At 42.0% G+C, this 25,997-nt stretch overlaps 1 protein-coding gene across 2 annotated transcripts in view; it reads right to left on the bottom strand.

Moving 5' to 3' along the window:
• SGCZ (sarcoglycan zeta) overlaps window positions 1–25,997 on the bottom strand; it is a 4,297,431-nt gene that overhangs the window by 3,702,065 nt on the left and 569,369 nt on the right. For both annotated transcript variants that reach the window (XM_085642032.1, XM_085642033.1), the window contains exon 2: window positions 11,484–11,577. The gene's annotated coding sequence lies outside the window, so the exon portion shown is untranslated. The remainder of the gene's footprint in view (window positions 1–11,483; window positions 11,578–25,997) is intronic.

The following is a 25,997-nucleotide window of genomic DNA, read 5'->3' as shown; positions in this document are numbered from 1 at the left end:
GGGCTTTCTCCAAACTGGTCCTCAGGAGTGAAAGGGGGGCAGCCCAACTGGTCCTTGAGGAGACCCACTAGTCCTGGGGTCAACTGGGGCAGAGTCCTTAGTGCTTTCTGTGCATCAGGGGGTTTTCCCTTCCAGTTATCCATGGCTGCCACAGGTTCCAGTAGCAAAGCACAGACACACACCAAGCAAGAGGGAGTATCCCCCTTGTGCAAGAGTTTTTAAAGGGTAGTGGATGATTTCAGAAGCCAGGCACCCCTGGCCAATCCTGCACAGCTGGCTGCAACAGTTCAGGGTCTAGACTGATTTGCATATGGGTGGATCCAAACTGGGGACGCGCTGTGGGCAAACAAAATGAATTAAACCCAGATCTCTTAACTGGGGTTGAATGGTTGCATTTCTTTCAGCATTTTGTCCATCATCACCAAAGGGTGAGCATAGGTTAATGTAAAGTGTGTATCTAGCTTGCCCTTACAAGGAATGTTATGCGTACTTGGACCTGGGGCAAACCTCTGCCAACTAGACAAGTAATTTCTTACACCAGGCATAGCGCATGTGCAGAACCCAATTTCACCACTGGTATAGTGGCCAGGTGTGCTTTAGAATTAAATGTTAAAAGCTTGTACAAAATGTACATTTCACAAAGGTGCAAAAAGTTAAACTTTTACTAAGTTGTGAAAAATAGATGTCTACAATGCACTCCTACTGACATCATAACAGGAAGAATCTCAGACCACTTCTCATAAAATTTTATATGAAATTTCAGAGAATATGCTGATTTCAGAAACAGAAGTCACAGCCTGGGTGCCCACACTGCTACAAATGAGAACCCACAGACTTAATCACGTTCTTCCTGAGTACCAAAAGTACACCTGAAGAGAAGTGTCTGTGAGTTACAGTGTGTAAAAAAGAATTACCACATAAAACAGTGAAATAAACTTAAAATTTCAATCAGTTTTTAATCAAGATTAATCTTTAGTGTGAAACATTCAAAATAGGAGAAAACTGGAAAAGGGCTCTAATATCATAACATCACCTAAACATAAGCCTACTGGTGAATTAGAAATGAGAGAGTGCCCTCAAAAAATGTAACATGGGTTATTTGAAGCCACTCCACAAATGAGCTGTATAAGAAATGGGGTTACTGGTTGAGGGAGGTGAAACCCTCCTCAAGCAGTAATCACAGTCCTTGTCAGGGTGAAGTCACAAGCAAACCCTAAATTAACATGTGCTCAACCCTCTGTTAGCTAGGCACAGAACAGTCAGCAATGTATAGAGTACTAATGCATCAATTCAAACAGTAATATTGTAAAACACAAAAATCCCACATTATTTTACAACAATAGTGCAATTTTTATTAAATATGTTACGACTAAAATGACAAAAATCCAATCAGTAGAACCAGAGATAGGCAATTTTAAAGATTTAAGTGAAAATAGTGCCAAAACCTTCAAAGTGCGAACTGTGGTTATCACAGGTCACACTGGACGAAGACAAAGTCACAAGTTCAGGCAGACTGTGATGGAGTGATGGCCATACACAGGAACCAAGTTAGGCCATCTGAACAAGAGTACCTTAAATCATGGTTGCAGAGTGTTTAGAGATCTTGCGCAGAGGATGCTTAGCTTAGAAGATGCGATATAAGCTCAATGAGAGGCTTGCAATGCGAAGTTCTTCATCATAGATGCATCAAATACAGCGGCCGTTCTGAGGAGGCTGAAGGTTGTGATACTGGGAGCAATATACAAAGAGCAACTGCCAGCTACACCGAGACATGTGAGCCAGTAACAGGCAGACACCAAATTGTTAGGAAAAATGACAACGTTCTAAAAGTGCTTTTCAGAATTGTGACTTAAAAGTCAACGTTTCCAATAAAAGGGCTTTAAATTACATTTCTTTAGACACCAAATTTGACCTGCCTACCTGATCCCAATTAAATGTTATCACTGATTAAATGTGATAAAGGAATCCAATGTTGTTCTATGGGAGTGATAGGCTATGCAGTAGTGATAAACAAATGTAAGAACCTTTTAGATACGCTATACCCTGCCCTCCAGGCTGTTTAGGGCCTACACTAGGTATGGCTGCTATAAGTTAAAAAGGAAGGTTTGGGCCTGGCAAATATTTATTTTGGCAGGTCAACTGGCAGTTAAAAACTGCATACACAGGCTGTAATCGCTTTACAGGGCTACTTAGGTGGGTGGCACAATCAATGGTACAGGTCCACTGGTAGCATTGGATTTACAGGCCCTGGGTACATGGGGTACCACTTTACTTGGGTCTTACAAATAAATTAAATGTCAATTGTGTACAAGCCAATTCTACCATGCTCGAAGGAGAGAGCACAAGCAGTTTACCACTGGTTAGTAGTGGTCAAGTGCACTGAGTCCTATAGCCAACAAAAGAAAATTAGACCAGCAGCTATAGGAGGGTGAAGGTAAAACGTTTAGGGGAAGACCACCCTAAGGCTGACAGATCTAACACACTGTAATTTTCCAAAACCTATATATATATGTATATATATACACATATATAAATTTAAATTTGCATAATACATTTTGTGATAAAAAAAAAAATTATAGAGGTTATTGGCAAGAGCACAAACCAAAGTTGTTTAGGACTACACTAAGTCAGTGCCATAATTAAGAGTTGAATGGAAGATGCAGTGGCACTGAGAAAAAGCAGAAACCACGGACTGCATTACACAATTCACAGATCTACTAAAGCAAAGGAGTATGTTTGACTATGCTGTGTCCCTGAAAGTCTGTTTTATTGCCAGTAGGTGAACACTGCTAGTACAACTAGCATCATTCACCAGTAATTGCTGAAACGAGAGCAGATGAAAGTTGTTTTTCTTGGTTATGCACCCTTAGACTGTAAAGGCTTGTAAAGGTTTTCATGACTTTACTTAATCTAAAGTGTAGGGAACTGTATTTATGACAAGGGTATGGGAGGCCTCAATCCTGATATAAGTTGTGGCTGAACTCTTTCAATATAAAGCAATCTTGTGCTTAAAGGGTTGAAGCAGATTTCCGTGAATAATCCTGTATTTCCCTTTGGTAGCTTGGCTCAAGTGACATGGACATTCTAGTATTTAGTAGACCCAAAACAACATTAGAATCACAAAATTAAACATATTATGTCTCAAGTTTAGTAAAAATAAAATGTAAATATTAGAACAATAACTATCAAGACAAAATTATTAGAAGGGATCAGTAGATATTTAAGTTTAAATATGTGGTAAAAGGTGTACATAGGGAACAATAGGTAAGTGGAAATGTTTGTTTATTGAGTATGAGTAGCTGGGTTCTTTCGTGCTGATGGTGATAAGCAATGGTCAAGAAAAATCTAATTGTGCACACCAGGTAAACAGTTTAACATTCTGGCTTAGTCTGCAAGATGGAGGTCAAAATTCTCCTTTGGGGCAAATCAGGATGCCGGGGCTGAGATGGACTCAATTAGGTTAGGCATATAAATTCTGATGGCATGCAGATGCTGAGGCTGTAAAACCTTGGTGCCACAGGTGGAACAAACTTAAAAACATAGCTACTGAGAAAGATTTTCTGCCTCTTTCTGACTTTTCTTTCTGTGTTGTCAATTTATTTGCACCTATAATTCTACAGGTGGGCAAGGGTAGAAGCTGTAAATGGATGTGGCTTCATGAGGTGGAAAAACTGGCTTCAAATGTTCAGTAGCAATCTCTAACTTTACAGTCAAAAGCTCTGAGTGAGATGAACAGGAAAAGCTACCCAGCTTAAGTATTTCTTCTTCCGGTAGACCTTGTACCTTGTCACAAAGTGCAAACTACTCAAATAGACAATGTGGTCACTCCAAAGGCTCTCAAATTTTCAAGGGTAATTTGACCAAATATTTCAGTGGTAGATAGGCCACCACTTCTAGTCAATGTCCATTCCCACAGACTGTTGGCTTCTCTTTCCAAGATGGCCTTTCTTCCTATCGAATTCTCTGACCCTAAGAACTGGTATCGTCTCTGGATATTCAAGATGAAACAGATTTCTCTCATTTGGTAACTATAATCTCTTCTAATCTTCTCAGGTTCCAGCAGCATTCAGATTACTATGGGTAATATAGTAAACATTGGTGTTGGCTCCTCAACATAGCCATCAAAAATTCCATAGTGTCCCTTCCCTTATTTGCTTAGAGTTCTGTCTTTTCTGTAAGAAGCTATCCCAGGAAGCACTGTCCTTTTGTTTTCTAGTATTCCAAAATGGAATTTCCGGTCATCTAATCTGTTTGGCTATATACGTGTGCCTCTAAACTGCATTAACCTCTCCACTCACAACTCTTTGCAATGCTCATGTTTGGGTAGTTCTTCCAGTACTGACTCTTATATTTTGTCTTCATTTTGCAGATGATGGGTTTCCACCACACTATTGAGTCAAAAAGCCACTTTGTCTTTAGGCATTGCAATAATTATAAAGGCCATACAGAAATTCTAGCAGTTCTCTGGGTCAGGGAGAAATCTAATGGCAAGTCACAGCAAGCCATTCCTCCTTAAAAAAGTAAGTGTGACTGCAACCAGGTAAGGCATATTTTAGCAACACTAAAATGTCAATATTATTATATTTGTACAAACAAAGATTTCAAGTTCAAATTAATTTGATTTTTGCCAGTTAGTAAAATATCGAAAGAATTATATTTCGTCTTACTTTCTAGTGCTGGATGTAATAATAGTTTTATAAACCTAGGCAATCACCGATTCTGCCATCATAAGTAAGCGTGTCGCTGTCTGTGCAATGACTGAAACATGCAAGTTGGGGTAACTTTCATTTTTCCTGTCTAACAAATATTCAATCTACAGTTGTTAATTTAATGTCACATGTGACTTTTAAAAGTCAGAAGTGTTTAGTTTTACAAATGAACACTGCAGCCTTGTCTGCAGTGTCAAAGGTCTGCTTTGTGGCACTGGTGCCATGCTTGTAATACCATGTGAGTGGCGAAATACACATTTTCGTATACAAAGTTTTAATTTTTGCCACACATTTCTTTATCAACATTACTACATTAAAAGACGTTTTAAATGGTACACTTCAACAGCTGGATAGAACTTGGCATATAATGACGTGAACGATAAAGGAAAACAAAAGGCTACTGATCACAGAAGTATTCTATGTGTCAGTGTCTTCTGTATTTGTTAAAACAAATTAATACAAATTAAACTGGCATTAGCAATTAAAGGCAACAAAAATAATGAATTGCATCTCTTTAAATTTAGGAAAACACATCATTGTTGTTTTAGTAGCAGTTTGAAAAACACATGAATGCAATATAACCTGGGGTTGTTCATTCTGTGTTAGATTTTAGAAAAATAAACATTTTGGCTTCCTTGCTTCTAATTTGCATTATTTTCTTCTCTATGGATCATATGCTATTCCTAGATACAAAAGTAGGTTTAATACACTGAATTCAAACCAATGTTCCTTACTGTTTTTATGATTGTTGTTAGACCTGGCATCCTTGGTGTGGATTCCCCTGTATTTTTGCTTTGTGTTGGACTTCGTTTTTGCTAGTCTAGATGCTTTGGCCACCTATAGTGGGATAACCCAGGAAGGTGTCTCGTAATCCTAGATTTAAATGTATCCGATTGATGTTGCTACACAAAGCTTATTTAACACCACGCAGATTGAGCACTATGTTTCCGGAAGCAAATGATACCTGCCCGCGCTGTCATGCACCCAATGCAGGATTGATACACATGGTATGGGATTGCCCCCGACTAGGGTACTACTGGGCGACAGTGTGCAATCTACTGGTGGATGTAGCCCCGGGGAGGCATACCGTCACCTTGGAATATTGCATACTGGGACTAGGGCCTCGTGAAAAGAAGGGTAATCCCGCCTCTCGATTTGCCAAACTTGCGCTACTACTAGCTAAAAGAGCCATATCCACACGATGGAAAGCCGCTAGAGCCCCCTCCATACAGGACTGGCAAGCGGAAGTGGTGAGATGGGGATGGGCTGAGGGGGCTGAACTAAAAAGAGAGGAATATAGAGGCCTAAGGAAAACACCTATAAAACACCTATCTCGCTGAGCTGGAATACAATGCTGGAGGAATATGCTGCGATAGATTTATTATCCTACTAGGGTGTACTGTTATTATAGATTGGGGGCTTGGATCACTGCTATGTGACGCATGGGCTCCCTACATTATCTATTGGTTGTTACATTGTATAGCTAACAGGACTGCACAGTATACCTAAGTCAGATTGTCGAACCGAGATACACACCAATTCAGTTGTGGAAATGTGAAAATGCTATGTGACGCATGGGCTCCCTACATTATCTATTGGTTGTTACATTGTATAATTAACAGGACTGCACAGTGTACCTAAGTCAGGTTGTCGAACCCAGATACACACTAATTCAGTTATGGAAATGTGAAAATGCTACTATAAATACTTATTGCCGGGCATGCGTGGAGGGAAGGGTGGGTAAGTTTTAGTTAAGTTGTTATAAATGTATTGAGCACTGATAGATTTGATTAATCATGGTATGTTTTACTAGACTCCTGGTATAGGAACAAAAGCTGGAAATTATCCATACTTGTTTGCAATTGGAGATTCAGTTACCGATTTTAGACTACTATGAAATGACTCGCAAGGATTCTCATAGTGCTTCGGCACTATCAATGTGTATTCTTCTATACTGGTTGCAAATGTATGTCATTATGCCATGTACCACTATGAGAATGTATCGCGTTATAATTTCTGGCTGATTGTTGTGTAAAATCAATAAAAACAAATAAAAAAAAATAAAAATAAAAAAAATGCTTTGCGCACTTTGCCACTGCTGTTCAGTGTCAAAGTACAAGTGCTCCCTGTAAACTGTGGTCATGGATTAGTGTTTGAATAATTGGCTTATTTGGTTTCCTTGTAAGTCCCTAGTATAGTGCACTGGGTGTGCCCAGGGCCTGTAAACCAATTTCTGCTAGTGGGCTTGCAGCACAGATTGTGCCACCCACACAAGCAGCCTTGCAAAAGGATCTCAGGCCTGCCATTGCAGTGCCTGTATGTAGTCTGGTACAACCATGTCAACCAGGCAAGTGAACCCACTTGCCAGGCCCTAACCTTCCTCTTTCTTACATGTGAGTCACTCCTAGGGTTACGCTCAAGGTACGCCTATGGGCAGGGTGCAGTGTATGCGAAAGGTAGGACATGCCCTGATGTGTGTAGCATGTCCTGATAGTGAAATACTGCCAAGTTCAATTCACTATTGAAAGGCTATATGTCCCGTAGGATAGAATGGGGAGTATAACTGCCCCTGGGAACAAGATAGGAAAATGTAGTTTAGAATGCCTGAACTCTGAATATAAAGATGCATCTTTTAGTAAGGATGCATTTTATATTCTGGGTTTGAAAATACCACTTTTAGAAAGTAGGTATTTTCTTGCTTAACCTTCCTGTGTGCCTCTGCTAGGTTTGTGTATAGACTGTCTGGCTTTGGAGTGACAGGGGCTGGGTATGTGCATTCTGTTCAGACAGCCACTTGGGGGGTGGGGAGGGTGAGGTGTGCCCTACCTTTCCAGTGTGAGTCAGGGCTGGACTGAATAGACCTGGGCTGCATTCAGAGTAGTAGGATGAGATTTATTTTACACCTGAATGGGCCTGGTCTGCCTTGGACAATGTTGTCTCCACCTCCTGCAGGGCAGCTGCACCAGAGAGAACAGAACCGATTTTTGCTGGGCAAAGTCACTCTCTGCCTCCAGAGAACAAATGATTTTGTACTATTAAAAATGGGGCCCAGACATTTAGATCACCTTGGACTTCAAGAGGAACCTCTGCCAAGGAGAATAGCAGGAACAAACTGGAGGTGGACTACTGCCCCTTTGCTGTATGCTGTCTGGGGTTGGCCTGCAATAGCTGTTTTTACCAAGGAGAGGAACTGTGTGTGTGTATCCTGCTTGAGAAAATCTCTCCAAGGGCTTGGAAGGAGAGCTTGCCCTCTGTTCAAGAAGTCTCAGGAACCGCAACGATTGCCCGACCGACTCGTACCATCGGGATAGACCACAACAAGAAAGATTCTGTTGATGCTTTAGCTGGCCCGTACCAATGAGGTTGGCCGGAACTATTAAACTCTGTTGTTTTCAGCATCGCAGTAGCCCCTGACGGAGCTACCGACTCAGATGAATTTAAAGGTTATCTTGCAAAGTAACTAATTTTACAGTATTGTCTGTTGGATTTTTGTCATATTTGGTCATATTGGTTTCGATAAAGTTTTTCTTGTTCTTTTAAACTTGTATGGTGTCCATTTGTAGTGTTTTCACAGTGTTACTGTATGCATGCACAAATGCCTTACACACTGCCTCTGAGATAAGTCTGTCTGCTCATGCCAAGCTACTACGGGGCTGAGCAGGGGTTATTTTAGGAGTGTATCCCCCCTTACCCTGACCAGGAAGAAGTGTCCCTACTTGGCCAAAAGAGCAAACCCGTGCCAACTAGACACCCCCCTTTCTAACAATTGTTGAAAACTGTGCAGTTCCTCTGAAGACTGCATGTATCACATCAGCAGAAATTAGACATTTCAATTCAATTTGAATGTACATTAAAATAGAAACGCAATTAATAAAATGATTTTCCTTTTTTCCTTTTCTCAAGTTCACTGCCTACAGTCCTCATTTATTGAGTATCCTGCAATGTCGAGATGAGGCATTCAGCTTTTGATTGGTCATAAAAGGGAACAATGTCTTAATTTAGACCTTAAATTAAGTAAAATGTTTCAAAATAAGAGCATTATCTTACATAATAATAATTTCCTGATGGTTGATATCTTTCAAATGATTAGTTAAATTAGATAAAAGCATCCTGAGAAGAAAGAAAATGCTTATGGAGCCCATTGAAGTTTAGCGATCCTCCTGTCATGCCAAACTTAAAGTTCCATCACTCTACTTATAGTCGGGGGAAAATTCGAGGCTCTGCCATCGGAAATCGAACGAATCGAAGGACAGTCATTTTATAATAAGGGTTACCCCATGAAGGGTAATCATTTCCCCGCCTGGGACTGCCATGAGAGCTATGACAGCCGTAGGCAGATACATCACTCAGTCTCCCCCACACTCATGGAAAAAGCTCTGTGTATGTTTAAGCATTTGATTTTGATTTTTCAAGAATAAACTACTAAGTTGGGTCAGCAGTCTTCAAATAAAAAATTAAAAAATCTTTAATGAGCAGGTGCATCAAATATAATGCCCACTGAGGAAAGTTTTTCTGCCTTCAAAGGAGCCGGCACAACTGCAGCTCTGCTAAAGGCCGGAAGATCCCCACCTACCTGATGGGCATCTCTAAATATGGAGTGTGGTCCCTCATCAATAATGCGAAAGGCTCCCCTAATGTGGTGGGCTGCCCATCCTACTCTTATTTAGGACCTAAGTGTCTTTAGAAGGGAAAGTTGCTAGGAAGCATATCTGTTTTATCTCCAACATCTAGGGGCATATTAACAAGCCCCATTCTGCAGCACACAAAGAAAGAGCAAATCGTCAACTACTGCTTGTTTATGTGCAAGAAGGTGTCCGTTCTTGCACATAAACAATCGTCCCTGCAGGGCAGGCACCCTTGCAACATGGAGGCAGGATGCATACGCTGGCCCAAGGCAGCTCTTTTCACACCAGCGCCAGAGTAACACAGGGGTGCACCGTATTCTTGTGAATAAGGCACATCCCTGCATTTATAAAACATCAAAGTTCGACGTTGCCTAAGGTAGCATAGCATTTTTGTAAATATACCCCTTAGTGTGCTTTCTATATCCTGTAATAGCAAGCCATACTCTAAAAACAACATGGTAAAGCAGTTAAATATTGGAATAATCTAGCAACCGCCCAAGTGAACCTCACCTGTTAGAGAAAGCTAAGATATGTTTAGAGCTTGAATACCTAATTTTTTCCACACAATGTCACTATCACATCATACAACTGAAAGAACTTACAGGCACATGCATTAAAGGAAAAACCGGTCGCAAACGGGCAGATTCTCAGAATCTGCCCCTTTGCGACCGGTATTTTTGCATTTGGGATGCATCATCCCAAAAGCAAAAATCTCAATTTAAGGAATCTCTAAATTGCGATTACTTAAATTGCGATTGCATTTAAGGAATCCCAAATTGAGATTCCTTAAATGCAATGCATTAAAGTAAAAAAAAAATAGCGATTTCGCTAATAGGGGGAGCAAATTACCATGAAGTTGAACTTCATGGTAATTTGCAAAAACTTTGAAAAATGCACTTTTGTGCATTTTTCAAAGTTTCATGTTGCGCACACACATGCCCTTAAGGCATGTGTGTGTGCAACATATTTGCACAGATCAATTTCAGGGGTGCAAAAGGGTGTCATTTTGACACCCTTGCACCCTTGAAATTGCATGAGCAATTTGCGAGTACCTACTGGTACTCGCAAATTGCTCATGCAATCTCCAATTCATTCCTATGGGCCTGGAGGCCCATAGGAATGAATGGGACAGCATTCCTTAATTGCGAGTCGCAATTTGCGAGTCGCAATTGAGGAATGTGTAGGAATCGCTATTTTTATAGCGATTCCTACATGCATAGGTTTTTGCAATTCCTTAATTGCGATTCCTTAATAATCGCAATTAAGGAATCGCAAAAGCCTACGTTGATGCATGTGCCAGTAAATCGCAACCAAGGCATGCAATTTACTGAAATAGTAATCATACCCCTAATCTTAAAAGTGTAGGAAAAATGCCATATTTGCAAATTTTTTAGCCACTTGTTATATTTGTGCATGCATTTGGTTGTACGAATGAAGAATAATATACATTTCTTTTTCATTACCAAATTAGCATTTTCATATCTAGTGTGATATTCTGTAGCTCATTGAAGTCCAACATAGGCCCTTTCTTTAGTTCTAGCAATAGCCACTTCATAGGGAGGATGTATTTGATATTTTACACAATATTATGTTTTTATATATTTTATGGTGTGTTTATGGATTTTGAGTGTGTCTTAATCCAAATGAAGCAGTGTTACAATTACTTATTTGACTTGGACATCTGGGGCCATATTATCAAAGAACGGCGATAACATTATCGCCCTTTTTAAAGTGGCGATAATGGGCTTGATAATATGCCCTTGTGAATTCCCATAGAAGCCCAGGTTCTGGTGTGAAAAAAAAGCGATAATGTTATCGCCGTTCCTTGATAATATGGCCCCTGGATAGAATTGACGTCCGCCACTGTTTTAAGCGTTGTAAGGGAAAGCGAACAGCTAAAATGTTGATTTTTCTGGACAGAGAACAGAGACGTATGACACCAGAAGTATCCCAAAAGGCTGCATTTGAATTGCCACATTAATGGAGGACAGAAGAGACAGACAGTGCATCATCCTGGAAGGGAGCACAATTACCCTCATTCAGGGAATATAAGGTAAAAAGAATGGAGGCCTACATTTTAAGCAATACATATTCGGCAAATAAAATAAATGACAGGCAATACAGAATTAGAAATAAAGCTCATACATACCATACAACCCTCCAACAATTAGTGATCGACCAGCAATGCAAGTCTCTAAAACGAATTCTCCCCAGTTATTTCTTTACCATTTTTAGTTGACATCCTGTTAGAGAAATAACAATATATGCATTATGGACTTGCAAGTGAGGAAATAGGTGTTACTTTCTTATAAATCCTGCCATACCCTACGCTTATTAGAATCAATACATTTCGAGGCGCCATACAAATGCTTTCACATTTCGACAGCGTTGATAATGATGAGCCTACAACCTTTTTTTAACACCTATTTATTGCCATATATAGTATACAATAAATAAAAGAAAAGACCCGTCCGTATACATGAAACATCAATAGGAGCTTGGCAATTCATTGGAAATCGAGAATGATACAAACAGCTTTTACCCATGCAGGTTCAATGGAAGTAACTCCCCATGCGGGAGAAGGATAACAACATAGCATTTCTATAACGAAAGCAAGGTAGAACAGTGCAGACCAACTATGATGTAGTACATATAACTCATCACACCATCCCCTTGCCTGCAATAAACCTGAAAAACTAAAAAAACAACCAGACCGTTGCACGGATCGGTCAATCTAGCTAATACAGAGAAGTCAGAGTGTGAGAAATGGAGAGGGCAGGTGGCCATGCAGCGACCAATGGGGAGGGTTCCCGACTGTGGGAACAATAGGCAGCAATCCAAGGGGGTAGGGAGGCACAGAAGCATATGCCCAACAGGTCTACAACCAGAAGGGGGGTTGCGTCTCAACTGGGAGGTACAGCTGTTCGTCTCTCCAAGTGTATGGGCCATCCCTAATCAGTGTCCTCAGAGGATTCGTCTCCGTCTCCTTCAGTCGGTCCAATCTGTCCCTCAGGCCCTTCCTCCGCATCTCTGTCCAGGTGTTACCAAGACTCTAACACTTCTGTCCATAGCCCCACTATCGGATGCCTCTGCACACCTCAGGCATTCTCCCTAAGTAAAGTCCTCTCCTCAGCCCTGGCCCACACAGTAACTTTCTTCAACCAGGTCACACAATAAACAGATCTCCGAAGTACAGGCAAGGGGGCGGCCCAGGGTTGCAGTGAGCGTACGTATCACCGTCTCCCAGAATAGTCACAAATGGGGCTAGCTCCAGGTCATGTGACTGAAGTCCACATCTAAAAGCTTACATCTGGGACAGCCATGCGTTTCCCTGCCATAGATGACCTGTAGTCTGTGGGGCATCAAGTAAGTCGTATGGACATAGTTCATTTAGGTATATTTCAGCCTCATAATCCTGGAGAACCTTCTGGGGTATGCCAGGACCCTGCACCCCTCTGGATCTGTAAACTCACATCCCATTATCAGCCCCCACCGACATCAAAGTGTCACCAAGGGTTTCCGACGCAGTCATTACATCGCACTACTTTTACATAGCAGTCATTACATTGCAACATCCTTTACATCGAATGTCATTACAACGTAGCCATTACATTGCATGTCACTACAAAGGATGCCAATACAATGCATGTCACTACAACGCAGGCATTACATCGCAAGTCATTACAATGCATACCATTACAACGCATAGTACCCTTACACTTCCCAACATTTACCCTACTGTTGCACTCACTGGAGTTAGAATAGTAATTTTTACCCCTACACTATCCAACACTTACCCTACTGTTGCACTCACTGGAGTTAGAAAAGTAATTATTACCCCTATACAATCCAACACTTACCTTAAATGTGATTAATGGTATGCAATGTAATGGTATGCCTTGTAAAGGTATAATCTGATGTAATGGAATGCGTTGTAAAGGTAGTTTCCGAAAATGCGATGTAATGGCATGCGATGTAAATAATGCATTGCAAAGGCATGTGTTGTAAATGTATGCGTTGTAATGTCATTCATTTGTTTCCAAGCCATCTCGGACAATGACTAATAAAACCACTTCACTAAATGCCATATGATGCCCATGGACACCAACAGTTGCAGCACTAAATGTGTCTCCAGTTCCTCACGGTGACCTGACCATAAGTCCCTGAATGGCCGCACCAGCTCTTCATACGTTTGAAATTGACCTGGGGGTAGGTTGCATTAGGCCACCAAGTTGTCCAATGGGATCAGGGTGCCCAACTGGTAATAGTCACCAACCGTCACCAACCCAGTATCCGTCAATTCCGACAAGTGTATATATTAAAATAAAGAAAGAGGGTAACAATGCGTGTTAAACCCACCAACAGTAATGCAGAGGCATAAAGGGGGGTCCCCATGGTCTTCAACACAAATTGTTTCCAACATTTCAAGGTCACAGCTAACAATACACCTGACCAGGGGATCTCCACTGTCAGACAAAGCAGCTTCAAAAGGAGTGCTCCCTTGTGCCGCGACAACCCCACTGAGTCCAGCTCTTCCTTGTGAGCCCTGTCAAGACACTGAGCTACCCGCTGGAGCTGTGCTGCAAAAAAAGTCCCATCACACTGAGTCAAATAACTTTTCAGCCTTGGCCTGAAGCTGCACATCTGGATGATAAAGGATGTGGTACAGTCTCCAAACATTTAGGGAGGTACTTTGAGCTGCGATGAAACCATTCTGTTCGCTATGCATCAGTGCAGGTACAGCACTCGAATGGCCAGGACCTTAAAGAGAATTTTAAAATCCATATTCAGAATGGATAAGGGATGGAGTACATAGGTACTGCACATTGGACCTGGGAGGGGGAATCACAACTGCATCCCTGCTGGACAATGGCAGTGTGCCTGTTGAAGAGACTTAGTGTATAGAAATAACAGCAGGCTCAAGGCCAGGGTCCCTGCAAAAGTGGCAAAAAAACTGAGCTGGCAGTCCATCAGGGCCCAGAGTTTTGCCCAAGGCCACATCTTTAATAGATAATGGGATCTCCTGGGTCAATACCGAACCTCCAAAGCCTCCCTAGCTCTGCTGTCAAGTTCTCACAACGGCCCAGGAAGGCAGCCTAGATCCCCAGTGGAAGAGGCTTAGAACGCTTGTAAAGGAATTAATAAAATTCCCAAAATTAGGTATTAATGGCCCTGACGAAATAGAGTGGGGTGCCATCGCTCATAAGAGTCTGAGTAGTAGGTGCCCCAAGGTATTTGGGTCTAAAAAGGCCTACCAATTCATCATGCGATTTGCAATATGATTTTTATATTTGTGATACCATAGGTGTTCTAGAGTAGCATTATACTGTTCTAGAGCCTCTTGAAGTCAAGTTAAGTTAACTCAGCCTCATCATTCCCCAGAGCACACTCCAACTTGTGCAGCCTTCCATCCAGGGACCAAAGCTACCCATCCAGATCCCCCCTCACTCTAACGACTGTCCCACAGAGTGACCACACACCACCACTTTGAATGCCAACCACTTGACCAGGCCAGAGGGCGCAGAACCTTGATTATGAGCAAAATACTCAGTAATAGCCTCACCTAGAGATTCCCAGAAACGAAGCACCTTTCAGGGACAGTGGTTCACCACATAGGGATCTCTGGGTGTTCCTCAACCCGGCTGAAACCCCAACAGCAGCGGGCTGTGATCAGAGGCCTGCACCCCAAATACACATACTGGCTAAGCCTGTTGCAGAAAACAAACATCTCTAACCTGGGAGTAGGTTATAGATATGAGAATAGTAGGAGTAATACTGTGCCTGCCCATGCTGAGTTCTCCATATAACTGCCAACACCCTGTGATCTACCCCGTCCTGAAGGCCTTATGCAGTGTTATATGCTAGCGTCCTGGGCAAGGGGGGTGTAGAATGGTCAAGCATAACATCAGCCACTTACTTAAAATCTCCCTCCATGAAAAGGTCATCTATTACCAAGGGTACCAGAGGAGCCGATCAAGCCGGGAGGAAAGCCACTTGGTCCTGATTCTGAGCATACACACTTCCTAAAGTGATATCTCTGCCTAACAATTTAGCCCTACTCAGTACATAATGTCCTTCCTTGTTGATGGTGGAGTGGGCAAAGCTCAAAAGGTGTCCCAGCCCTAATCTGAATGAGTGCGCTCCCCGGCGTAATCGGAATAGGAGGTAATGTACAACTGGCCCCGCCACTGACTTCTTTAGCAGTAAACCCCCCCCCTGTGAGATGAGTCTCTTGCAGCAAAGCTATCTGTGCCCCGCCTCCTCAAGTCCTTGTGAATGTTATGGTGCTTAGAGGCAGAACCTAACCCCGGATATTCCATGACTTAAAGGTTAGGCTATAACTGGAGTCTAGCATTTAATCAAGCAGTGTGTGTGGCCCACGCATCCCACTCGGCACCTACGTCCAAACTTAAAGTATAGGGTATCCCCTGAGACAACCAAATAGAACCCTCAACTAAGAACTCCCCTACCAAGGAATAGCCCAGCAACAGCCAGCCTCCCAAACCTGAAAAGTGAAAACACTGTTAATAGAACACCACCTCCAGACTCCTGACAGTGGCTAATCCATGTGGGGTAGGCTAATTGTACAGGCCCTGCCAGCTCCGCACCAAACCAGTTCTCTGTAATATTCAAGGTAAAAGAGCCAGCCTATACCCAAGCTCCAGAGTACCCCTAAGCTGGGACCCCAGATTAAACAACAGAATTGCAGATAGGTAGGAACATTTAAGCAAAAACAGAAACAACCTCCGACCCCTCCCACCCCGAGAGTAGGGGCTTCATCTCCGAACCTCGGCTACCAGTGCAGCACACTTCCAGTGCCATCGCATTATTTCAGGTCCTCCAAACATTGCAGGCTCACATTGCTGGATGGGCCATCCCCAAGCAGGGATGTTTACGATTCTGAGGCCAAAGACCTGAATTCTGAAGAGTTACCAGTCTCTGCATCAGTATTCTGTGTCAGTGCAATCTCAGCCACAGCCTATAGTGCAGCTGTCTGCTCCTGTTCACTCTGGGAAGGGGACAGTTTCTTCAGAGGCCCATTGGGTATGTTTCCTGGGTCTACGCCTAGGGGCCCCCATCTTGAGCCGGGTCTTCGGAAGTGCAGATTCAGCTCTATAAGTCTCCAGTAAGTCACATGCCGCACCCAGTTCATCACAGAAGTGGGTAGTACCATCAAATATTATCCTGAGCTTGGCAGGAAAATCAGGGAGTACTGTAAGCCCTCTTCAACGAGGGCCTTTTATACTTCTAAGAAGGAAACACCAATACTCTCCCATTGCCCACAGTGAATGGGCCCTCTGCACATCCCCTCTGAAGTATGATGTCCCTGTCCCTATAGTGGATCAGCTTAACTACAATGGGGTGGACAGGTGGCCCGACACCAGAAGGCAAGTCGGTACTCTCTGGGCTCACTCCAAAGCAAAAAAAAGAAGTAAGGTAATTTGGGGCAACTTCCATCTGGAGCCAATGTTCCAAGTAAGTCACCATGTTCCCCTGTACCTTAAGGGAGCTCCATCACACAGATGTTATGACAGCGGTTTCGCCCCTCCATGTCCTCAGCCCCGTGTTCCAGGATGCGCACTATATCAGACAAATTCATCAACTTGCATGTCAATGTCTGAGCTCCAGCTGTAGTTCTCCTACTGAGGTCTCCACTTACTTAACTCAGTAGGAAAATTCACAGTGCTCAGCCTGCAGGAGGTCCAGGCCAAGTGACACACACTAATGTCCTGTTGGATGATGCTCTTAGTGCCTGCTAAGGCAGCAAGGACCATATCCAGCTGCAGGTAGATAGAGTTCGCCGGGGGTTCAGGCCCCTTTGTCTCCATAGTAGGGGGTTGAATTGGTTCCCTGAGCCAGAATGCATGCCTGCATCGCATCAATTTTATACTTATGTACACTGTATGCCGTTTCTTTGTGCTTTTTTCTATTGAAAATACCTAATCAAATCATTTGAAATGAAAATAATCTCTGATTGCTAATCAATCCTTTTTTGATTTATTGGCAGAGTTCTTTTTAGAAAAAGTACAATCAATCTTTAAAAAATTCGCAAATTCTAAACCATTGCGTGTATCTGCTACTATGAACAATCACCCCCCCGATACAACCAAAATCATGACAGAATTTGTTGCCCCATCAGTCTAATACACTATAAACCAATTGGAAATGGCGACCTCGAGCTCACCATATGACCCATGCCCGCTGAACATAAATAAATTGGTAGCAGAAGTAATTGCATCTAAACTAACACCTATCTACCAAACAATGTGGGAAACAGGCATTTTTCCAAATATTTGGAAAAATGCAGCCTTGATACCTCTTTTAAAAAAAGGATCACTTGACTAGAATGACCCGAGCAACTATCGTCCACTTTCCCATCTCCCACTACCAGCCAAAATAGCTGAGAAATTTCTGAATGACCAACTGGTATCCTTTATCGGGGATAACAAACTCCTTGATAGTACCCAATTTGGCTTCCGGAAGCCCATAGTACGGAGACAGCTTTGCTCAAGGCAACTGAAGAGATCAGGCAGGTTTTAGTCCAAGGAAAACGGGTAGCCCTTATCCCGCTAGATTTCTTGGCGGCTTTTGACACTGTCAATCATAAACTATTACTAAGCCCATTAGCAGATCAGATCTGACTCACTGTCAGTGAAACTGTTCTCCCACCCTCGCAGCTCCACCATTAAGTGAGGCCCTCTTGAGCCCCTGCACTCCCATAGTGTTTGGTGTTCGAGGCCCTCCTCCACAGGTTATACCTGTGCCTCATCCCTGGTGGTCCTGTGGACCCCTGACTCCCTCTCTCACCCCGCTTTCTTCCCCTTCATCCTCTCCTTTCTGCTCCGTTTCACCCTTTAACTTTCTTCACTATTTGTATCACTTTTTTTCTGCTCCGTTTCACCCTTTAAATTTTTTCACTCTTTGTAGCACTTTCTTCTGCTTTTGGCACTTTTCTCCTGCTTTCCCCTCCGTTTCACCCGTTATTCTTTTTACTCTCATTTTTCCTCTTCTTTTTTGCTTGCTTACCTTCGTTTTCCCACCGCTGCTGCCCCCGCGGCCCATCCCCCCAGTGCGACCAGCCCGAGCCAGTTCCCCTCCCCGCTCCCAGCTGTCCAGCCCTCCCCGACCCATACGTAATGGCGGGGCGCGCCGCTGGCGCGACAAAGGCAAGCCCATCTGCGCCCGTCTGCGACCTGAACCCGACCAGCGACAGGAACCCTGGACCTCCACACCACCAAGGCTACAGCCCAGCGGTACTCCAAGCACTCAACCCTGGTCACAACTGCGAGGTAGCCTCACCAGCCGACACCCAAGTACCCTTCAGCTGTCAATGCTGCTGGCACACCTGCAGCACCGACAAGATCACGGATCCAGCACAACCTGCCCGCAAGAACGCAACCACACGAATACCCTGCAATGAATCCTCCTCAACGTAGGATCCCTCCACAAACACACCACCGAAATCTGGGACCTCCTCGACAGCACCATCCCGGATGCCACATTCTTCACCGAAACATGGACCAACAACACCTCGGGACCGGACATCGCCATCGCCATTCCCCAAGGAAACAAGATCTCCCGGAAGGACCGCCCCCACCCCCCTGGAGGAGGAATCGCCATCGTCCACAAGTCCACCCTCCAGCTGAGCACATTCCCTGATGAGCCCACAGAACTCATGGAACACTTACACTTCAAGATACAGGCCAACCCCACCACCACCCTCCGAGGAACCCTCATCTACAGACCCCCCAGCTATTTTCTGTTGTTAAACTCTAATTGAGACTAGTTCTATTTTGTTTTAATTGTTTATCTCCATTGGACTATGACATTGGGATTTTTTATGTGTTCAATCTATTATTTAAATAGCTTTAAATATTCAGTTTTTTATATAAATGGTAGTCAATTTTAAATATAAATCTAAGATTTGCAAGGCATGGTAAATCACCTGTGAGGGTCTCATGGTGCTGAATTGTAGGCACGGGGAGATTAAGTGATTTGCCCAGAATCACAGGATATTGACACCGAGACTCGAACCTGGCTCGACCGGATCTGAGGTCGGCAGCTCAGGCTGTTACACCACATCATCTCCCTTTTTATGCCTTATCTGCCCTGTTTGTGTTGGCTACAGATTTGATATCATTTTCAGTTTTGATACATGTTGCTATAAAAGCCTCATAGCCTGCTCTAGCGGGCTATACCAGCCATTAAGGACCCGCTCCAGTGCTCAATGCCACAGCCGAAGGTGAGGGTCTTTAACAAGGGAGAGGGACTTTAATACCGGTATAGCCCAGCTGCAGAGGGGTATAAGGTTTTCAGAACATTCCGCCACTAGAGGGCAAAATGTTCTAACAAACGGAAAAAAACAAAGACCTCATGGAGCCTAAGCTGTTTTCAGTCCCCTCTGGCTCCATGAGGCCTTTGTTCACAGTAACAGCTGTGAATGACAACATTGGAATTTTGAAGCTCTGGGTTTCTATAGACCATTAGCAGCATGGAGCACTCCATTGTTTTCAATGGAGCTCCCCACATTCCAATGTTCTAATAAATGTTTGAAACCGTTAATACGTTCTGAATGTCTTTTCTGCTGTGAACTCTCCTTTAATTTTCATTCAGCCTTCCTTGATGCACAAACTGGAGCAAAGGAATAAAACATGAAACCCAAAGCAGTATTCTTCAGAGGTAAACTTCCAATCTGTCTTTAAAATGGTTAGTTGAATTGCAGATGGGCGGGGGGCAAAAGGGAGGTGTTTGCATGCCACAAGCAACAAGTGATGATCTTGGCATCGCTGAGGCACACCAGTTTCAAGGGGTGCACTTTTTAAGATACTAGTGACTTCAGCTAACAAGTAACTATGAAAAAACGCATGCTGTGGAAATTACATGCTTATCGTTGGGCTAAGGGAGTTCACAAAGTGGTCACTTCCCATTTCTGACAATATTTAGGGAACTGACTGATTTAATGTTTTATATACAGATTGCTTGAAAGCTACATTTGGATTCAGCTACAGCTGAGATTGAAAAGGGTAAATGACTGAAATAATGTAAGCAAATACTTTCATGTGTAGCATGCCAGTGCTCATGTCACATGAAAGCTAAGCTCGGTTTAGGCTAGAAGTTCAAAAGAACACATCAAGCTAAGCCAGAGCCAAGAAATGGTTGGAGTCCCCATGGTGTCACATGAATGCAAAGTTCTGACTTGGCCTTGTTTCTTAATGCAGCCACTTCACTTTAAAAAAGGAAAGAATATGTCGGCCTCACTCTAAAAATTCAGAAATTATACAAAGCTCCATTTTATACATAGCACTTTTTGTTGGAAACTGGCCTTTCCATTTATATGCAATGCTGAAGGGGTATGTCTTTGCTAATTAAATTAATAGACTTATATTGCAGGCTGCATTCTTGCTCTTCATAATGAATGGTACCAGCTTTCAGAGTTATGCACTGTGTATTGTCCTTGCTATGTAGCACTATCAAATTGTTCAAGAAAGTATTGCACATAGAGCCAAACTGAGCCTCTTTCCAAGTTGTAAATCTCTAGTCAAAGTTGTAACAAGGACATCTAAGTCTTGCTGTGGACAATGTACCCTGTTCTCTTTTTCTGCTTCATATTATAATAGCTGGTAGTGGTTACCAGAGGCAGCCCTAGCCATCCTTCTTTTAACACATATTTTGAAACGTTTCAGCATTAGCTGTCATATGTATGCTGACCACATCTAGATTCCCGATAGAGTATCCAATGCACCTGGAAATTATCAACTTGTCATTGACTGATACATTCATAGTTGGATGTTTCTGAATTTCTGCATGGATGCTTTAAAGACCCAGGTCTAATGTTTGTAACACAGACTCACTACAATTTGGTTGGCTTTTCTAATGGGCTTACCCACCAGTTTCTTCTAACAATACCTAAAATATGTGAGTCATCCTTGAGGTTTACTTTTACTGGTTGCATAGCTGAAAATCTTCAGTAAAATGCTTTCTACCATCCAATATTTTTCAGACTTGAAGCCCCATCTACCAGGTGCCTATACTGGAGGCTGCTTTTCAGCTTAAGGGGAAGGCCTGTTTAATCCTCAAAAGCAAGGCTTTACCTTAGCAGCCAGACAGAATGATTCACCATGACAATTCCCCCCCCACCCCCTCCCCCGGAGGGTGGTGCGTTCAGCTCCAAGGATAGGCCTAGCTAGACCTCAGAAGTCTACCTCTCTCGTAGCATCAGCAGCCACAACCCCAGCAGTGGCCAGAGAGGGTTATGCCTGTAGTTCTGTCCACCACAATCCATACTGAAGGTCGCCTCCAGTCTTGTGGGAAGGACTAAGAATTAGTGGAGAGCAGCACTGGATGTGTCACTGAGGCCACAGGGCCCTGAAGGTGTCCAGTGGCAGACACTTTCACAGGCCAGTCTGCCTACCATGTGATGCTTCCACTGGCCTCTCTTCCAGAAGCAGTAGTGCAGATTACGAGGGACCAGCAATGCAGGACTCTACAGCGGGGTAGCGTCGCCCCACAGCTTTTAGCAGTGCAAAGAAGGAAAAATAAAAAGGCAAAAATACGATGTTGTTATCATTTTTTTTTTCTCACTGAAGCAGGTTTTCGGGGGCTTGGCTGTCAATGCAGCCAGCAGCGGGAGGAGGAAATATGTACAGTTAAGTGGCATAATGGTTTGGCGGGCCGTTTTAGGCCGGGCAAACCGTCATGTGCACTCCGCATGTTCTTCATCAGGATGTAGTGCACAGCCTGGTGGGGAACATGCACAGGATCCCACTGCCTGTGTGAGCACCAAACCACGGTGTTCAGACCAATCACAACGCTGCATTGCAGCATTGTGATTTGCATGGGGAGCCTGTTTGCACTTCCTATTTCGGCCAGACAAAGCGTACGTCACGAGAGACGACGGAGGAGAGTCAACGGCGTTATGAGGTAAGTGCAATTTTTTTTTTAAAATCCCTTGTCCCCCGTCTCCCTCCCTCCACACTGCCACCTTCGCTTAGTACCAGCTGCGACTGGCAGGACTTCTTCACGCACCAAAGTTCACAAACTTCACTGTATCTGTGCTTCACTCACATTTGATTTTAACAACATGTGCTGCCTAGTTTTGTGTTATTGTTACTGTTATTCACAATGCATGTGAAGAAAGTGGAGCACATCACTAAGGAATGTTTTGTTTTAAGCGTGTTGCACGTTATACAGTGCTTTGGATCAACACAAATAGTTACACTTTAGTATAATAAATCTCTTTCTTAAATGCATTTTTGAATGGTGGTGGCTTTGGTAGGGGTGTTTGAAATTTCCATGATTTGTTTTCATGTAATTTTGTACATTTTTGGTAAAATATTGCAAAAGTACCCATAACGATCAAACTGCAAATCTGTTATTTCGCCGTATATTGTAGTGAGAAATGTATCCGTATGTAAATTTTTGCTGCGGGAACTCATTTAACAAAAGCACCCTTCTGTTGACACTGTTGATTAGTGCTAAATATTTACTGCAAAAGGCACATTCATGATAAAAGTTTACCACGAATAGCATGCAATTAGGTGGCATAATAACTTAATTGTACGAATTTTGCTTACCAAGTGTGGTGCAAAATGTCTGAAATTATGCAAATTACACTGGTGTAATTGAAATTGTACCCAGGCATGTGCGTTGGCAGAGGGAACCGTGGTTTTGTTTCTGCATTTGCGCTAGAACACTTTCAAAACTAAAGGTCAGAGTGTAATTGCTTTTCTAATGCATGAGCAAAGCTTTTGTGATTCTGAATATAAGATGTGATAGCAAGCAAACAATCTAATTGATTAGGCCATTCATCTGAGACATGCTCGAATTTGTTTAACAAACTTACAAAACGTAAATGGTGCTCTTGCACCTGCTCTGTTGGGTGGTGTTTTAAGATGCTATGTGTTTATACGCTGATATTTAAGTTAGATGAATGGTTGCATTTGGATGAATGTAACGTGTGTGTGCATACACGTACATACATACATGTGCATTGTAGTTCAGGTATGCAAAAAGGTCTGTCTGAAAAGCCCTGCTTGGGTGTGATTTATAGGTTAGGGACAGTAGTACTTCAATGTTTTCTGTCTTACGCTGACAAACTTGCAAGAGACATTCATGCACTCTCATCCTGTCACCATCCTCACTTCCCCATTAATTTGAATGGGGAATTACATGCCCCAGAGCAATTTGAAAGCAACATGTGGCATAGATGTAACAAAACAGTAGAGCCCAGATCACACAGGGCATTTTTTGAGCTCCACCATTAGATTTAAATAAGTGTGAGCATGTTGGGGGCAATCATAGCATTTAATAAAGTTCTGGCCAATTCGAGGGTTATTTCAAGACACTTAGGGGGGTCGGAGAAAGGATGCAATTTTCTTTGGACCAGACAGATCGGGTTTGGGCATCAACTTAGAAGAGGTAGATTGCCCTGAATCGAAGCTCACAGGTGTTGTTTTGCTTACAATGTTCTTTCTTTTTTATGTTAACAGCCCCATGTAAATAAAACGCTAAAGCAGGGAGATTAGCAAGAAAGCATGAACATGTCAAGTGATACATCACTCACCCTCGGCATGCGAATAACCAGCAGCCCCTACAGAGCTCTTTACTTGAGAAATGTGGGAATTGCTTTGGTTACTTTTCAAGTATCCTTCTCCAGCTTTGTGTCAACTGATGCTTCTCACAACAGGTAGCACTGGGGCTGGCTCCAAGCAGGAGCCCATATAATATGGGCACAAGGAAGTATGAGATGTTTACAGTTGGCTGTCATTAAACCTTCTGAAGCAGTAACTAGGGACAGGCACATGTCTATGTAGACTACATATCGGATTAGTAAAATCGAGTTGCAGAAATATCGGCAAAAAATATTGTGATACAAAAATATTGTGATGCAGCATTATCGTGGTCAAGAATATTGATTCTTCAGGGAAGTAATATTGTTTTCAATAAAAATCACTGTTGTTAATATTGTTTTCAATTATATTACGGCAAAAAATATTGTGGTTTAATTGTCTTTATGTATGTTAATTCATGTATTAATTTTATGTGTTATTGTTTGTATAAATTGTAATAATAATTTGAAATATAGTTTGCAATTGTAAGGGATTTATATGTTTTTGATGTAATTGTTAATAGTAATTTATTTTTTCTTAGCGGGTTGCTAGGTTTCTAGGTTTCTAGGGGTGTAGAGTGGAGAGTTAATTAACTAAATATATTTAATAACTAATTAATTAATTTATTATTAATTATTTAATTGATTAATAAACATGTAAATTGTGATGTAAATATTGTCATTTAAGTTATATATTAGGTGCTGGCTGCTAGGTTCATAGGCATGTAGGTTGAGAAGTTAATTAGGTAATAATTAACAATTGATTAACAATGTACTATTAATTATTTGCTTTGATTAATGAATAAGTACATTGTGTAATAATGTTTTTAAAGATATATTTTAGGTGTGGGCTTTTGGGTATATAGGAATATAGGGAGATAGGTTAATTGAGTACTAATTAATTAACAAATAATTATTTAATTAATTCATAAATATGTAAATTGTGTAATAATTATACTTTTCAGGTTACATATTATGTGTACGTTGCTGTGTTTGTAGGGGTATAGGGTGGGAAGTTAAGTAATAATTAATTTACAATTCATCATTGATTTATTATTCATTATTTAATTGATCAATAAATATGTAGGTTGTGCAATAATTTCATTTAAGTTACAAATCTAAATGTTACCCCTCTGAAGTCCAACGCTTTCCTTACTGATGCACAGACTGGATGAAAATAGTAAATGTAATCCCTCTGAAGTCCAACACTTTCCCAACTGCTGAACACACTGGTGTGGGAATGGTAAAATTGTTCCTTTCAAGAGTACAATGCTCTTCCTACTGTTGTGCACACTGGTGTGAGAAAGGTAAAATGGTTCCTCTCCAGATTACAACACTTTCCCTACTGTTGCACCGACTGGAGTGGAAATAGTATATTGATTATTCCCAGACGTCTAAAAAAAGATATATTGTTTAAGTATATGTAATATTATTTTTTAATTTGTTTTATTTTATAATATTGATTCAGAAACAAAATAAGATAAGTAACTGAATGCCATCTTAGGAGTGGGAGAACCTTCTGGGTGGTCATGTGCTCTAGAAAACCTCCCAAATAGAATATTTGTTTTTGCATAATTTTTGTTTAAATATATTTTTTGTAAATGCCTTTTTCATAATTATTTAATTTGGCGATATATTTCATATTTTTGCATTTGATTTGTCATTTTCTATATATAGCTTATACATATATATATATATATATTTATATATTAATATATATAAATATATATATAGATATATATATATATATATTCCAATATCCACAGCTGGGCAAAGGCAGTTCCTTCCCCACCGTTTCAACAGCATACAAGGACACGGACAGTGAATAAGTGCAAATTATTTTGTTTATTGTTTGTAAAATGCCGCTATAACGTTTTGGCTCCTCCGAGCCTTGATCACAGGATCATATATATATATATATATATATATATTACACACACGTTGCGGTTATTGCTGGCGTGCACCTGAATGCTGGTGGTGCTAGGCATGGCCCTACTGCTAGCACCATTAGGCATTCAAGAGACCTCCCAACTCAATTACTGAGAGAGTAGCACT

Source organism: Triturus cristatus, chromosome 2_2, assembly GCF_964204655.1.
Source record: "Triturus cristatus chromosome 2_2, aTriCri1.1, whole genome shotgun sequence".
In the NCBI taxonomy this organism is placed as follows: Eukaryota; Metazoa; Chordata; class Amphibia; order Caudata; family Salamandridae; genus Triturus; species Triturus cristatus.
The sequence above is the reverse complement of the archived record's forward strand: the minus strand, read 5'-3'. Positions and strand labels throughout refer to the sequence as shown.